The sequence below is a fragment of the Cinclus cinclus genome, chromosome Z (genome assembly GCF_963662255.1).
Source record: "Cinclus cinclus chromosome Z, bCinCin1.1, whole genome shotgun sequence".
Lineage (NCBI taxonomy): Eukaryota > Metazoa > Chordata > Aves > Passeriformes > Cinclidae > Cinclus > Cinclus cinclus.
Window position 1 is genome coordinate 40,211,665 of NC_085084.1, and position 16,008 is coordinate 40,227,672.

The window sequence follows — 16,008 nt, forward strand, 5'->3', positions numbered from 1 at the left end:
ATCAGTTGTATTGTTGAATATGCAAGTTCTCTCTTCACAAATAAGAATAGATTTGGATTTTGATTTTAACACAGTATTCAGTGTTCTGGCCCATGGCATGGGCACAATATTCTGTTTCATATTCAAGTTTGCAATTACCTGCACAGAAGGTAAAATAGCTGTGCTTGCTCTCTCCTTTTTCATGTCAGGTTCACACATCACCAAGCATGGAAGGAAATTCTATCATAGCTGTGCCTCTCACAACTAACAGACTCTAGAAACAGGTTCCATATATGCCGAAGCCATTTCTTTGCTGTCCCATTTAAAAAAAAAAAGTCAGTGTATGACTTGCCCATTTCAACTTCTTAGGTCACTGAATGAAAGAACAGTCAAACTGAGGTTCTCCAGGTGCCCCAGAGCCTATCTGGCTCTCAGAAACAAGTATTTTCTAAGAGGAAAAGCAGAACACTTCCGAAAGAGCAAAAATACCTTCACAGGGGCTACAACTAGCACAGTATTAGGTTATTCAATGTTGACATTTCCATGCGCTCATTACAAAAGAAGCCTATCAGCTGCACACTGTTAGTACTGCTAAAGCAGCAAAACCTGACGAAACATTTGATGTGAGATTCAAGGACTGACCATTACTAGTATTTTCCTGTCATAAAACAACCCACACTATTATTTAAATTGCTGAGTTAGTATGATTAGCTTCTTTCTGTTCTAAAAGGAAGTGAGCAGGGCCCAAGGATAAAAACGACTTAGCACCTGCTTTTGTTTGTAACCATTCTTTGATCAGGGAATAACTCTTTTAAGGTCCTGTTTGGGCCTAACAAGGCAAATGGGTGTATAAGAGTTACTACTAGTACCAATACAGACACTCTTTAGGCCACTGTGCTAAAGCAAGCTGTCATTGGAAGTCAAATTAAACATCCTACCAATCTACGCTTTTTTTAGCTTGATGGATCCAGGTACCAACATAGAACACAAAGGAAAAAAAAATGCAATGATACCCTCAACTTTACATTAATCTCATTTTAAAAGACAAAGAAAAGGGAATATAAATTCAAATGGAAGGTGTATCCTTGCAAGAGTTTCTGGAGAATAATGAAGAGAATAAGACAGTAAGAATGGGAAGTCTCTTTTTCACCATATTTATTTTAAGTGTGGTACCAAAGGACACCTAAGTAAATAAACTTGACTACAAATAAGAGAGAAGGTAAATTTTAGAACTTATGCTATGAAGAAAGAAATAATTGGTCAGAAGAAACTGCAAGAACAATTTACAGTTTTGGTTCTACTGGCAGAGCTGGCTCACAATCAACTGTGTCGGATATTGCCAAATACAGCATGGAAACAGCTTCAGTGCTATGATGTAGGGATGCTGGCAGACTGTGAATTATTTCAAAGGAGTATGTAAAAGGTAACTAAAAAAGCATTTCTCTGGTACATCTATATTTACTATACTGAGTTTTACTAAGATTAAAGATGTGAAGATTGAAAATTAACAAGAACTGCTGATTCTCTTCTCTTCTAAACTGCCAGAAATTAGCTATCATGTCTTGGAGAAGAGCTGGGGATAGGCTTGTAATTCCTTCTAGGTTAATACTAATATTGAAATAAAAACATGATATGACTTTTAAGAAATGTTATATGCTTCATGTAGGTTAACTATATTTTTGTTTACTGTGATGCCTTGTGATTTACCATGTATCATGTATCCAACAGATCTTAGTACTGCTACATAAGAACGGGAAAGGATTCTTAAATTAAGGACTGTGTGTGTCCCTTGGAAGTGGGCAAAGAGCTGGAGTCTTCAGCTCAAAGTGTCCTGTCTTGTTGACTAGTGAAGCATGGCCAGAATGTGTGTTCCAGGTGTCAAAATAGCTCTTTTTACTGGCACTGGTAACCAGCAACCTGGGAACTGTCCAGTCCATGAAAGACGCTCTGGATTTCCCCACAATCCTGAATATTCCTGTGTCACAAGACCAAGACCAAGAGACAAATGTGTGCTACTGGTTGGAAAATAAAACTAGGAGTTCTTTGAAAACAGTTTGCCTTGTGGTATCCTTTTACAGGTGGCAAAATAATGGGCTAACTTCAAAAAAAGACAAAGATGAAGAGAGGGGCTTGCTCTTCTAGAAAAAGCTAAAATAAAGGGATGCACTTGGTATTGGGGGATTATAAAACGTAATGAGAAAGACCATTACAGAAGTGAGAACAGGAAGGTGGCAGTCTTTTATTTGAGCACATCTATTTCTTGGCAGAAACATTTATGGCACCTTTTTTTACACATGGCGGCAACTGTGAAGAAAAGCAAAGCTTCTGTCTGTTAGACTTCCACACAGCGTCCGTTTTTTCTAAGTGCTCTTCTTCAGTCAAGTACCCATCTCCACATTCCAAGGAGAGTTCTCTACTCATCAACCCCATGGCATAATACAGTTCTGCACTCAGATAGTTGCACTCAAAGCCTCTTTTACATCCTTCTGGTTCAGGAAGAGATTTACACAGGCACAGAATTAAACATCAGTACTAAACTTCTCTGCTCAGACTTGTATTCCTGCTCTTGTTAGTTTTTTCAGTACCAATGTTTGTCTGCAGGCTCCATGCTCCTTCCCCTTCCAAAACTGCTGACACTGACTGACTGTCCTCCAACAACTCAAATGTCTTCTTGTCCTTGACAAATGCACATTTTTTTGCAAAATGAGAAGGTTTAGCTTGGTTCTAAACAGTAGCAGTTTATAATTTCTTCATGTCAAAGACATGGGCTAAAGATTGAGGCTAGTAGGTTAGAATCCTACCTTTGAGACACTACATCTTTCTTGGGGACTTCTTGATTGATTGCTATGTTTCCACAGTCCTAGAATTTTGATTTTGTCAAGGATTGTATACAACATTTTCAAAAGACTCAGTCCCCACAAAGGCTGATCAGAATCCATGACAGATGCATTCCTCTCCCTCAGTCATGTGGAAAAACCAATTCAACACAATGGCACAGCTACAGCAGGCTGACAGAAGGGATTCTGGGCTACAACTGTAGATGTGGCTACTTTCTTTCCAAAGGTACTCACTGATTTTTCTTAAGTCAATTGGCTACAGAAACCTGAAAGACAGAACCCATCTCACAGGAGAAATCTCTAACAGAGGAACTGTGGAAGTGGTAAGCAGTGACAGTTGTCTTTGACACTGGTTAAGTCAGAGTGCATATTCCACATTCAAGTAAGAGACGGAGACACACATAGGAAAGAGTGTTTAGTGGAAACTTCCACAGGGAAAGATGAAAGCAAAGAGCTCTGTTACCAGCTACACTCAAGGATGGACTAACAGAGGCCATCCTGGGGTAGTGATGCAATACTTACCTGTGTGAAGGACTTCCAATTACCTTCCTAAAAAACTGGCATACATAAGCTCACCTTAATATCGAGGAAGAAAAATTCTGTTCGTAATTCACACTCTGAAACTCCCTACTCCCCTGCTCACACACCATTTACAGAGTTTGAACTCTCCTTCCCTGTTGCTTCCCCACAGTGGTAAATTCCCATTCTTCCATGTCTGGGATAGCAAATGCAACAATGATGTGGATTGCAAATATGCTCTGCTCAGCAAGTCTGAGCCAAGCAAAACTTGAAAGAGCTATTACAATTTTTCATGGGGTTTTTATGGTTTGTCTTTCTTCATAGACCAATTACTTCTGCTCTAGGCATCTGGTTATTTGGCTATTCCCACTGGGATCTTGATATGAGTGTGTTTAAACCGAGTTAAAAGGGACTTGAAAGGCAATGAATTCCAAGTGTTCTCCTAAAGTCCGACATGCATTTCCCTAAAACTAAAAATGCCATTTTCTCTATGAAACCTTTTGGAATGGGGTATTAACTGGTATTACCTGAATCCACCTGTTTTAATTCTCACTACCTGTCAATGAATGCAGTGCACAGGTGGCTTTAGGAGGTAAAAAGTAACTCTTAATATAGGCAGAAGGATTAGTGGCAGCTTTCATTTGGACTTCTCAGTAAGTCAGGCTTGTATCAACCTTTGTTGGACTTCTTCGCTGTATCACATCTCCTACATTAAAGGACTAAAAAGTAAGCCATTTTTCTAGTCCCTCAGCTTCTCAGTAGTAACTGTGTCCTTCATCTCTTAGACTTCCAGAATGATTCCCACCTGGTGGAACTTAGTTGACTTCCACAGAAGCAAAGATAAACATCAAAGTGAGCACCTGTTGGACCCTTTAATGTGTCACATTTTCCTAGACTTTGACTTGAGGTGTTTGCTTACCTAAGAGCAACTAATTCCAGTAACCAGTGGATCCGAACTTGTTCAATGCCGCCATGTGGAACGGAAGAAATGTAGGCAAGGTTCAGCTCTTGGTCTTTGCTCAGGTCGTACAGGTCAGCACGTCTGTGAGGTAAAGGAGGGCTTCAGGAAAAGATGGACAGAAAAGAAACTCATTGAAATATTAAATAACAGCTCTACTGGGCATGCAAAGATTCCCATATTACATTCCTACATCACCTACATGATCCTACATGGCATGAAGAGCACTGCCTAAAATGAGACATAACAAAATGGAGTTGCAGGTTATTTGGGGCCAACTGGCTATATATGTTGTTTGGCAAAGTAGGATACGATCTGGGTTCATCTCAGTGCCATGCTCAAAGGAAAACCTTGCCATGAGTCACTGTTGCACAGACAGCAATCTCAGGCAATAGTGACCAGAGGAAACCACACAGTGACAGTTGCCTTGTCTCTGAGTAACTAATCATAAAGGAGCTCACTGTCTTTTAGGTTTCACAGTGGAAGTCAGACTTGTGAATGTCTGCAGTAAGAAAAATATGGGCTTGACCTTCCTGCTGAAGTTCATGCAATGGCATCAATTCTTCCTCTGCTGTGGATGCTACTACACTTCCTAGAAGCAGAATAAAATGCTCAGAGCCTTCACATTCTTCAGCCTTGTTCAGCAAACCCTTAAGCATTAGAAAGCACAGGAGTGTGCAGTTTGAGGTTTCTAATGTTTGATTCTGCAAGCAGTTTAACAGTCTCATGGCTATACAGCAACAATCATACCAATTTGACTTTGATGTCTATTTATTCCACTGAAATTAACACTGTGGCAAACCTCTGCTGTTCCTATCTCCACAGATTAATACTGCAAGATGGAGATCTCAAGCCCACCCTTCATAAGTCAGCAACTTAACATGCTGCATGGTTCACTGGGTCTGGGCATCCTTAAGGACTTTGATTAAGCCTCCTCATATTGTGCACATTCTGAACAATAAAGCATTTGTATGACAAGAAGGATAAAACACTGTCCCTCAGGCTTGATAAAATACATCCATATATCTTCACACTGCAGCAAGAGATGATTGTGCTCTAACTACACACTACATACAAACTGTCTAAGTCAAAAACTGCTCTAGTCTACACCCTGCCTGTTGTAGTCTGTCTCCTATGATGTTGACCAGACTTGCGCTGACTGTAATTCTGCTGGAAAGAGCCATTTATATCATCCTTGCCTACTGTACCCATCCATATAGTCATCCCGCCACCAAAGGCCCTACTGAATGAATCTGTTAGCGTATAATCACCTGTGTACAAAGGGAGAAAAGCCTGACCCCACCTGGACTAGAACTTGACATGGCTGAGATACTGCTTATCTATATACCCCAACTCCTGCATCCTTACCTCAAAGTTCAGACCTTTATACAAACCACATCCATTTACAATGCTTATTACAAATCAGCCAGTATATGTGAGCCTCTCTCTGCAGTTTCGTCAGCATACAAGGCTCTTATAAACCATCTCCTTATGATAGCTTCAAGTCACACAAGTGATACTGAGAAATTACCAGCTCCACTCGTATGTATCAGCCATTTTTAATAGTTCCAGTAAATAAGGACAATGTTAACTATCAGATTCCAATGGAGCGCTTTACTACCACTCTGGAATGCAAACTGGCATCCATTCAGCAGTGGCAAAGACTTTTCTGACTTTAAGCAAAGATTTTTGCTTAGCCCATGCTAAATAAACTCCAAAATTCACACCCTGTTAAGAGAGAAATCTTGCAGAAACCATGATGGGATACAAAAGAAAGCTGACAGAACACTGGGTTTTGTTAGTGGTGCTATCAGTATCCGTCCTTTCCTGTTCCGAGTGCATAGTGCCCACCCAAGAGAACTTCAAGTCTTGCTCCCAGGTTTTCTCAGCTGCTGATCCACAGCTAGGCACTTGCCCAGAAAAGCTTTAGCAGCTGGAACTCAGTTGTGCCACTGCATGAGCTTTCAAGGGATTTTCAAAAATACTAGTGTTGGCCAGGTGTAAAAGAGTAACTACTGACCCATGGATAGCCTCTGCCTTTGCTACTGCTCCTCTGTCCTTCCTTCACATATCTTTCATGTTTGCAGCTTTTCAAAGTTTTTTACACAACTAAAACCATGAGTGTTTCATAGGCTGCAGTTTAAACAGGCTAAACATTCTATTTTAAGGCAGATTTCCATTAATGTTTCCTAATATTGCAAGAAAAATTTAGAACAAAACAAACAAAAACAATGAAAGAAAAAATCCTGAAAGCCCAAACGTTTCTCTTAATAAGAATGTATTTTAGGTCCTGTTCTGGACCCTCCCCCATATAAAGACCCTCCCTTTTTCAAAGAACATGCTCACTTTTACATATGTTATTTAACTCACTGTATGCCTAAATGAAGGAGATCATAATCACTTTAGAGTAAGATTACAAGCATGGCAGCAGAATATACTATCTCTCGCTTTCATGTCTGCTAGAAGCTCTTAGCAGTCTCCCAAAACTTAAAGGTTGTTCCAACCCCAGTCAGCTGAGGAAGAGCAGGCTTTCTCTGAGAAGCAAAGCACAACCAGAATACAGGGATTTCTGCACAGTCACCCCCCTTCCCCTTAACTTGGGTCACCTTGACCCACTGGCTGTATCCGGCGGTGCATCTGGAGAACGTCTGTCAAGAAGAACAAACTCCTAGAACTATCAGTCTTTTGTTTGGTAGTACTTGAATTAGCAGAAGCTTTTCCTGGGGCCCTTTAGGGGCCTTGGCAATGGAAACGCTGGAAAGGGAAACGAATTCCGAGTATCAGCATATGTACCGCGCTGGGGGAGATGACAGACTTTGCATGTTCGAGGGGACAAGGAAGCAAGTCAGAGAATGGAAGAATGTCGACTAGGCCAAATTTTTGGCCAGTTCACATTAACTGGCCGCATCCCACGTCCCACCCTGCACTGTGGAGCTGAGCAGCAAGGAGCAGCAAGGGCCCTCTGACCCCACAGCAGCAAGCCCTGGGGAGCCTCGATTCCTCCTGGAAGGCAGCGTCCGCACGCCCCAGGAGGATCCAGAGGGCGGGAGGCAGCCGAGGCGAGGGCCGAAGAGGCTCTGCACAGCGGCTCGGGGCCCGGAGCCGGGCGGTGCGCGCTTACCAGAAGCCAGTGCTCCTCCAAAAGTGCTGCAGGGGCCGCTCGGCTCGCCGGGCATCCACGTACACCTCGTACGCCGCGGAGCCCGCGCCCAGCGGCACCAGCAGCAGCCACAGCAGCGGCCCCATGGCGCCGCGAGGGCCGCGGGGCCGGGGAGCGGGGCCCCACGGCCGCCCGCAGCCGACGGGCCGGGGCACGCCCAGGGGCCCAGAGGCCCCCGCCCCCCGGAGCCCCGCGGCCGGGGCGCCTCCTGCCCGCCGCGCTGCTGCCGGCTCGCAGCGCTGTGGCCGCTGTCCCGGCGCCGCCGGTTCCTGGGACTCCCCCCCCCCGGGCGGTGCCGCGGGCGGGCGGCTGCGGCTCTCCCGCGCCCCACACGGGGGCGATGCGCACCGCCACGCCCGCGCTGCCCGGGCCAGGCCCGGGAAGGCCGCGGTGACGGGAGCGGAACCGCCCTCCTGCCCCGGAAAAGCGTAGGGGCAGGGTGGGAGCTGTGTCCGCTGGCTACGTGTAAACTAGTTTATGGGTCTCAGCGTGCCAAGGAGGAGTGTGCGCTCCCACCCCAGAAAACCAGCCGCATCCCGGGCTGCATCCAGAGCAGAGTGGCCAGCAGGGGAGGGAGGGGATTCTGCCCCTCTGCTCTGCTCTGGTGAGGGCTCCCACCTGGAACCGTGCATCCGGCTCTGGGATCCACCATAGGAAGAACATGGACTTGTTGGAGCAAGTCCACAAAAGGGCCGTGAAGTTTATAATAGGAATGAAGAACTTCCCTGTACAAAGACAGGCTAAGAAAGTTGGGGCTGTTTCAGTCCTAAAGAATAACATAAAAAATGAAGGTGAAGTGTAGCCTAGTTATTGGGAATAAATGTGGAGGTAGTGAGATGCTGGAACAGGTTGCCCAGGGAGATTGTGGAAGCCCCAACCCTGGCACTGTTCAAAGACAGGCTGGACAAGGTCTGGAGCAGCCTGGTCTAGTTGGATGTGTCCCTGGCCATAGCTGGAGGATATTGGGACTAGTTGATCCTGAAGGTCCGTTCCAACCCTTAACATTGTATGATTCTAAGATTCTGTGAAGAGCTTTGTCACACACAACCTGCAGCTTGATTCTCTACATGTTTGCTTGTTACCCTGTATAGCTGAGGAGCTGGTTTTCCATGGGGTGTGACTCATGTCTTCAGGATCATTCTCTTTTACCTACTGTTGAGCCTTCAGGAATCTTGTTGAGCCTTCCAGGCAGGGAAACCAGTTCTATGCTGATAGCTGCACCCTGAGCTAGGACAGCAGCTGCCTCTGGGTGAATGCTGCTGCCTGGGCTTCAGTGAGGGCTGATGGTATTTTGCCATTTAGAAGGGGTGGTCCATGAGAGAGGGACCTTGCACCCACATAAGCTGGCTCTATTGTTAGCTTTCCCTTCAGAGGGATATATTGGAGGAGAGGAACACCTGACAATCAAACACCAAACTGTAATTATTTTGCTTATTAACAGCAACCCTGTATCTCTCTGTCTTTAAGTGGGGAAGGTTCATTGTAGGGCCAGCATGAGATGCCAGCGGTTCCAGCACCTAGCTGTGATGGACATGGAAACTACCTTGCAGAGGAACCAACATCTCAGTCCCCAATCAAAGACTTGGACACAAATTTCAGCAAAAAAAAAAAAAGTTGTTTTCAAGGGAGAAATCCCCTGAACGCCACAGGTTCTATGACAGACCATTCCTATTGACATCAGGAAGGTTTGAGCCTTGGAGACCAAGCTGACTTTTCCTCAGAGATTGCTAAAACAGAACTGTTATATTTAGCTTGGCTGATTTCAAAGTCCAATCTGGAAGACAAGGTGTCAAACCACTACTATGCTCTTTTTAGTCGCAACTTTGGCTGTCCTCAGGCATGTTGTAGAAAGTCCTGAAATACCACAGAGCCATGGGTATAAAATGGTGCTCTGTTAACATTTTAGAGAAGTCTCTCAGAGCTCCAGGAAAGTCTCTTCCGTGGGAGTCTGACAAGAACATGACCTCCAGAGTATTTCCAGGAGGGACCTTCTTGGAGATTGGTGTAGGCACTAAAGAGAACATCCCTGTTGTTTTCTACAACTTATCCTAAGGCATGAGTGAGAGCTACACACAGCACACCAGGCCTGAACTTGGGAGACAGAAGAGAAGTCAAAACCCCTGCTGGAGGAGAGACTCCACAAAAGACTCCATCACCTACAAGTTTCTCTTTCATGTCTAACAAAGCAGCCAACAAGATTTTTAAAAGTACTTCTGAAGAACTGAAATTGCCTGCAGGAAATCTTTTCTGCTTACCACACCAGCTCTGGTGCCTTCTGCCAGAGAAAGAAAATCCATCAGAGTTATCTGCACCCTGTGAAGAAGCCCAATACACCTCTGTTCCTAAAACATCTGAGGGCTGCTGCAGGGAAATCAGCTGGGAGCATATGGCTTGCATTTTCCCAGTCAAGGTAGTTGACTGGATCAACATGTTCTGGCAGCATTTGTAGGTCAGTTGCCAGGCTACACTGGTGAAACTCAGTTGTCTGCTCTGCAATCTTCCCAGTCCTCTTCTCCCAGGGGCAGCACATATGCCAAGATTACCTCAGATTACCTCCAACATGCAGGTTTAAAAATCTGACTCAGAGCTAAACCCATATGCTTAAGCTTCTATGAGTATGGTTCTAGAGATGATCAGGCAGAGCTATGATAAAAACCTTGGTCAAAGGGATGTTCCCCTTTTTCCTTTGACTTTCTGTTCTTTCAAGGGCTGGGAAGCGTCTGGCAGCAGTTTTTGTGGCATTTTACCAGGAAGGTTTCCCACAGCTGACACTCCCAGCCAAAGTAGCCTGAGGATTACCACAGCCTCATCCCATCTCCCTGCTAAGACTGAGAGCTCTTCCTGTACTGAGGCATTCCTGAGGAGGCACACAACCATGGGGAATGGCGAGCAGCGCTGTTCACTGGCCCTTTCCAGTATATTGAGGCTGACCTTTCCCACCTGTCTGGCCAACTTAAAATCTTCCAGTGTCTCAAAGGGGGCAGATGAGAGATGTAAAACCTGTTACTCCTGAGCTGAGTCATTCCTCTGAGAAAGAGTGCTTAAGGCATTTAGTCCCAGCAGCTCTCCCTGCAGCATCCCTGTAGATGTTCTGAGAACGTAGGCATTCCAGGCTCCTTCAGACATGTCAGGGAGCTGGAATGCGTGTGTGTGCATTTCTGTTCAGACGCCTCCAGCTAATTTAGTACTTAATTGAATTATAAACATGGATTCAAAGAGCATCCCTGGAAATGCCAAGATGGCTTTGTCACACAGCCATCTCATGCCACATGGCAGGAACAAGACTTTTGCTGTAGCATATGGAACTTGAAGCCTAGAAAATAATCTGTAGTTATCTCGATATTTTTGTAATAACTAACTACTGTTGTAAATAACTAACTACTGGTGAGGCCTTCTAAGGTTTATGACAGCCTTTGCTTCTTGGGTGACTTCACATTCCCACATGGCAGCACCTGGTCTTTGGGCAGATAGATTTGGTTGAATAGTCTCAAATTTCACATCATATCTAATCCAGTCCAACCAAGACTTCTGTCCTGCTCTCCTTCCCTGCCACTGCTTGCCTGTTGCTACTGTTTCCCATGTGTGTCTTAGTTTGAAAGACAGGTGTTTGCTAAGAAAAGCAGAAGCCTTTTTTTGAACTGAAAAATGTGATCCTTCTTTCCTACAAATTATTATGATTTTGGAATTAAGGGAGCTCTTAGGCAAAGATATGGGAATAGGAATAACAGTTCTTTACTAGTGTAACTAACAAGACAAACTAGAACAGCAACAGCTATGAAATTACCCACAAACAGAACAGTAACTCAGTCCCAGTCCCTTTCTGGCTGCAGGCACCTTTTCCCTGAGCTGCAGTTCCCGGTGCTGGGGGCGGGCAGGTCCCGCAGAGCTGCAGGAGGGCTGGGGGTGATGGCAGAGCTGTCCCAGGGGGAGAGAGAGAGATGGAGAGAGAGCCCTCCGCTCACGGTGTGGGTCCTGGTGCTCAGCAGAGTGCTGGATGGTGGCAGGTTACAGCGAGAAGGCAGCAGGGCAGGGTCCGACAGCAGTGAGGATGGGTCCTGGCGCTGGGATGGCAGGGATGGAGCCAGAGGCGGTGATCGTCCTTCTCCTCCGACCTCCGCGGGGGAAATGGGCCGAGCCAGAGCCTTCCATCTGCTCTTCTGGATGTTTGGATATCGAGGGGTTTCCCTCTTCCTTCCCCTCCCCCCTTCCCCCTGCCACCAGGGCCCAGTCAACAGGTATCTTAGCATGACAATGGGGAAAATTCCACAGAGGGAAAAGGGAAAGAACCAACCCCGAACAGTGTGTCAGGTCTAACACTAAGGAACCTGAAAGGAGGATAATTCATCCAGCTGGGAAGCATCAACTTTTTTGATTCAGCTTGTTTTCTTGTGCACAGGTAAGCTGCAGAGACATAACACTCTGTAACCTGGTAGTACACAACAGAAGAAGCAGGGGGGAGAGGTGGGAGAGAATGAGACTTGTCCTGACTGCTAGTAGGCTGGAGAAGGCATACTATGAAATTATGCTTCAATTCATGCATCTTTCTGGCTTCCCTAGCATGGTCAACCTTGTAAAATCTAACTCTGAAGTTATCCTGTTTCTTTCAGGAGTTTAGCAATTCCATACACCCTTCTCAATGACCAAATTGCCACTGAGATCATAATATCTCTGCAACCTACTAAAGGTATCAGACACACATATCTCACACCAGGAGTCTAATAACACAGCATGAATCTTAGTTCTAACTTCTCTTATGAATGGTTTTCAAAGCTCAGTTTATGACAGCATTGCAGCTTTTACCCATGATCTGGTGGGCTTTGTGAGCCCCAAGATTTCCTCTTCCTCAATTTCTTTTCAGCCTTTGTGATGAGTAGCTGAACTGGATGTGACCTGCAGCTATCTGTTGCCTTTCCGCTCAGTGGGACAGTGCTATGCTACCTCAAGACATGCAGTACCCCTAGCATGAAGTTTCTGCCACAGGCTGGGCAGGCTGCAGACAGACATAATATGTGCTCCCTGGTGGTTATTACCTGTGCTGGACTTGCTTTTCTTGCAGTGATCAGCCCAGACAGAAGTGGCACATGATGAAGGGACATGGGTACACTCCTGAGGGAGCTTGAGAGCTTGAAGGTGCCTGGGACATAGCACGCTAGAGTTGCATGGCATTATTGAAGGTTGATCAGTTGTCTAGGAGAGAACAGAGTGCATTACTCTTCTGTAGGGTGGGATGTGCTGTTCTCTCCCAAGGGCTTCATATTTTTTAGTTTCTTCTTCTTTCCTGGTGTGATGCTATAATTATTTTTCCATCTCCCATTTTTGGTCTAGATAAAATTCTGACATGTTCAGAAGTGTTTCATGGCTTTTCCAGTGGACCTTCTGGACTTCATAGCTAAGGTGGTGGTGTTTTGTGCCCTGAGGAGACCAACTGATTGTATACAACATAGTCTGGACAGATGCAAACAAAATCAGAGTGATGAAAATACTTTGCAGCCCTTTACAAGTGCTTTCCTCATCATTACTTAATTTACCTAAGAGGTGATTATGAAGTCTTGCTATCATCTCTGCTGAATACAACAAATTTAACCAGTATTATGTGAATGCTTGAAATTCCATACACCATCCATGTTCATATCTCTAATATCCCAAAGCTGGCTACATTCAAGGCCACAATTTGACATCTCCCTGCATTTGTGATACCTCCATATATTTCATCCAGTGCATGGAGCCTAGGATTATTTGTTAAATGCTCTCTAACTTCTTTTCCTGGGACACGGACCTATCTCCCAGATGTCACCTTCCATTCCACCATGATTGAACATGACTCAAGGGGATTGTTTTGCTGCAGTTCAGCACTGTACAACTATTTTTGTCATCAGATGTAACCCGGTACTTCTAAATCTGTCATTATGACTGTTAGGCTGAGGACTCCACATCAGCCTGACAGTTTATGTTGTCTCAGGGCTTGCCTGAGATTATTTTAGCTGTGGTAAGGGCTGTTTGATAGCTGTGTGGCTGTTTCCTAGATTTTTTCAGCTTATCTCAGTGAATAGCATCCAGGGTAAAAAGTGACAGGCCTCAGTAAGGGCCAGCTTATCCCTGAAAAAACTGGCATCCTCATGATCAGCCCCATCCACTGCTTCTGAACTGAGGGGCAAGGCAGGTGCTGAGTGACAAATGTGGTCAGCCCCGAGTGTGGGTCATTAATTTGGACCAGGCAAATATTGTGACAGGACAGCTCTGGGGCCAAATGGGGAAGTTAGTTTATGAACCAGAGTCTAGATCAAAGGTCTGTGATCAGATGTAGGCAGTGCTGAGATTAGCACTTGTGCAAGGTAACTTAGCTAGGGATTGAAACCCCTCTGAAATGGGGCTCCTGGGCTGAAAGGGGGAGGTTGTGTTGCCAACAATAACAAAATTTAGTTCTCATTGGTAGAAAAGACACCTGTAAAGATGCAATGTTCTTCCTATACTGAGTTAAGTACTAGTTCTTACACTTCAGGAGGACTGGAGTGTTGGGCTGAAGGCTAGTATGTATTCCATCTTAACTTGGGGGGGAAATAAATCTGAAAGATTTTACTGCCGTTTGTAAAATTCTGGATTTGCTTCACTCTCCCTGAGCAAAGAGGAACACTATGGCCGAGTGTCAGAGTTCAGATGAAAAACACCTAAAGCAAAACAGATTTTATTAACAGGACATCCAGAATAGCCCCAAATGGGGCTCAGGCAACCACAGTACAACGACCAAGAGCCTACATTTGATGAAGAAATTGGCATACCAAGGGCTCAGTGTGATACCCACTTCCCTCTTGAGGAGAGCTTGTGTAATCCCAGAACCTTAGGGCTCAGAAGGACAATGGTGGTCTAAACTTAAGGGCAGAGGAAAGGTATAGATAGTAGGAATTTAATATGTATCAGTCTCACTCTTATTTTCAGAGTGTTGATTTTACTGAGCCAAAGTTAGCTCCTGTATTTTAGTTAGAATATAGATATCCTAATTAGACTAACAATAAATTCTGAGCTCAGAATTTATATATAATATATATAATTATATACACATGTATTATATTCACATTATATTCACATATAATCTGTATTCCCTTTTGCCTGTAGCAAAATTGATTTTAGAATGTAGGAAGAGTATTGTAGAGCTGCCAGAGGGCATGGCGCTGATGTTAATGGCTGTCACATCTGTTAAGGCTGGAGTCAGGTAAAAGAGAGGCAGCAGTATGTTGGTTAGCTGAGGATGATACACTGCCTTGCATCCTTCTGACAAACTCTTTTCTCCTCAGTTCCCTCTTTGGCTGCATCAGCTCCTCAGGCTAAAAATTACCATGTATTTGTGTGGCACCCCACATAGCCATTTCTCTTACAACTCCTTTAGGTCCCTTGGTGGAATGAGTATTTGCATATATCTACCTGTGGCCAGAGCATGTTCCAACCTCTTGCTTTGAGGAGAGGAGGCTGAGTGTGGAGGGAAAATCAGATTTATCCCTCAAACCCCAACAGTCTTTGGTACTGTCTTTGCTTCTAGAACTGGCATCAGTATGCAGGGGGGACAGAGCATGGGAGTTGATTTCCACAGCTTGCTCTGCCAAGCTCATTTGAAGAGAAGTAAGGGTAGACCACATTAACTGCTCTTCTGTCATCCAGATCTTTGTTTCATTCCAGAAGGCAGTCAGGTTGGTCAAGCATGATTTCCTTTTAGTGAATCCAGACTGACTATTCCTGAGCGCTTTCTTGTCATCCACGTGGATAGAGATGGCCTCATTTTGAAATGAGGTGCTCCATCACCTTTCCAGAGTCTGAGGTAAGGCTGCCTGGCAAGTAGTTCCCTAGGTCCTTCTTCTTTCTCTTTTTGAAGACTGGTGTGATATTTTCTGTCTTCCAGTCCTCAGGCACCTCTCCTGACCACCATGGTTTCTCAAAGATCTAAGGTATAGTTGTAGGAGAAGATCACACTGTCTGCAACTCTCTGATATCTTATGTGCACTGGGTCTGGATGAGAAGGGGTGGTGGATCTATTTTATCCTCTGCCAGTACCTTTCTTCTGCATGACAGGGAATATCTGAAGACCAGAAGGGACACTTTCAAATTCTGTGGGTCGGCAGCAGTACTGCTGTGTGCTTCCATGCAAAGAACATTAACCTTTCTCACCAGTGAATTACACTTCATGGTACTAAACAAGAGGAGGTTGTGATGAGCCAGTGGTAGTTGGGCATCTATTGTTAGTTTCTAGGTACTCCCAAATGCTACAAGCTATGCATGCCAGCTTTTGTTTTGTATCTGATCCAGATGGGAATATTTATTATTTATATATCTGATTTTTAATTGATCAGTTAACTTATCATTTGCCATAAATCCTGTGTAAACAGGATCCAAGAGACTTTTTTTTTGTTGTTAGAATTAAAATCCTCTGTATTCAGTCTGAAAGCAAGTTTTAGAAATCTGTGATGCTGATTGTGCTAGTACAAAGGATGACTCATGGATAGAACTTTAGGTTCAGGTTAGATGCCAGTCAACAATTAATAAATACACATTTGGAAGTCCGCCCCAAA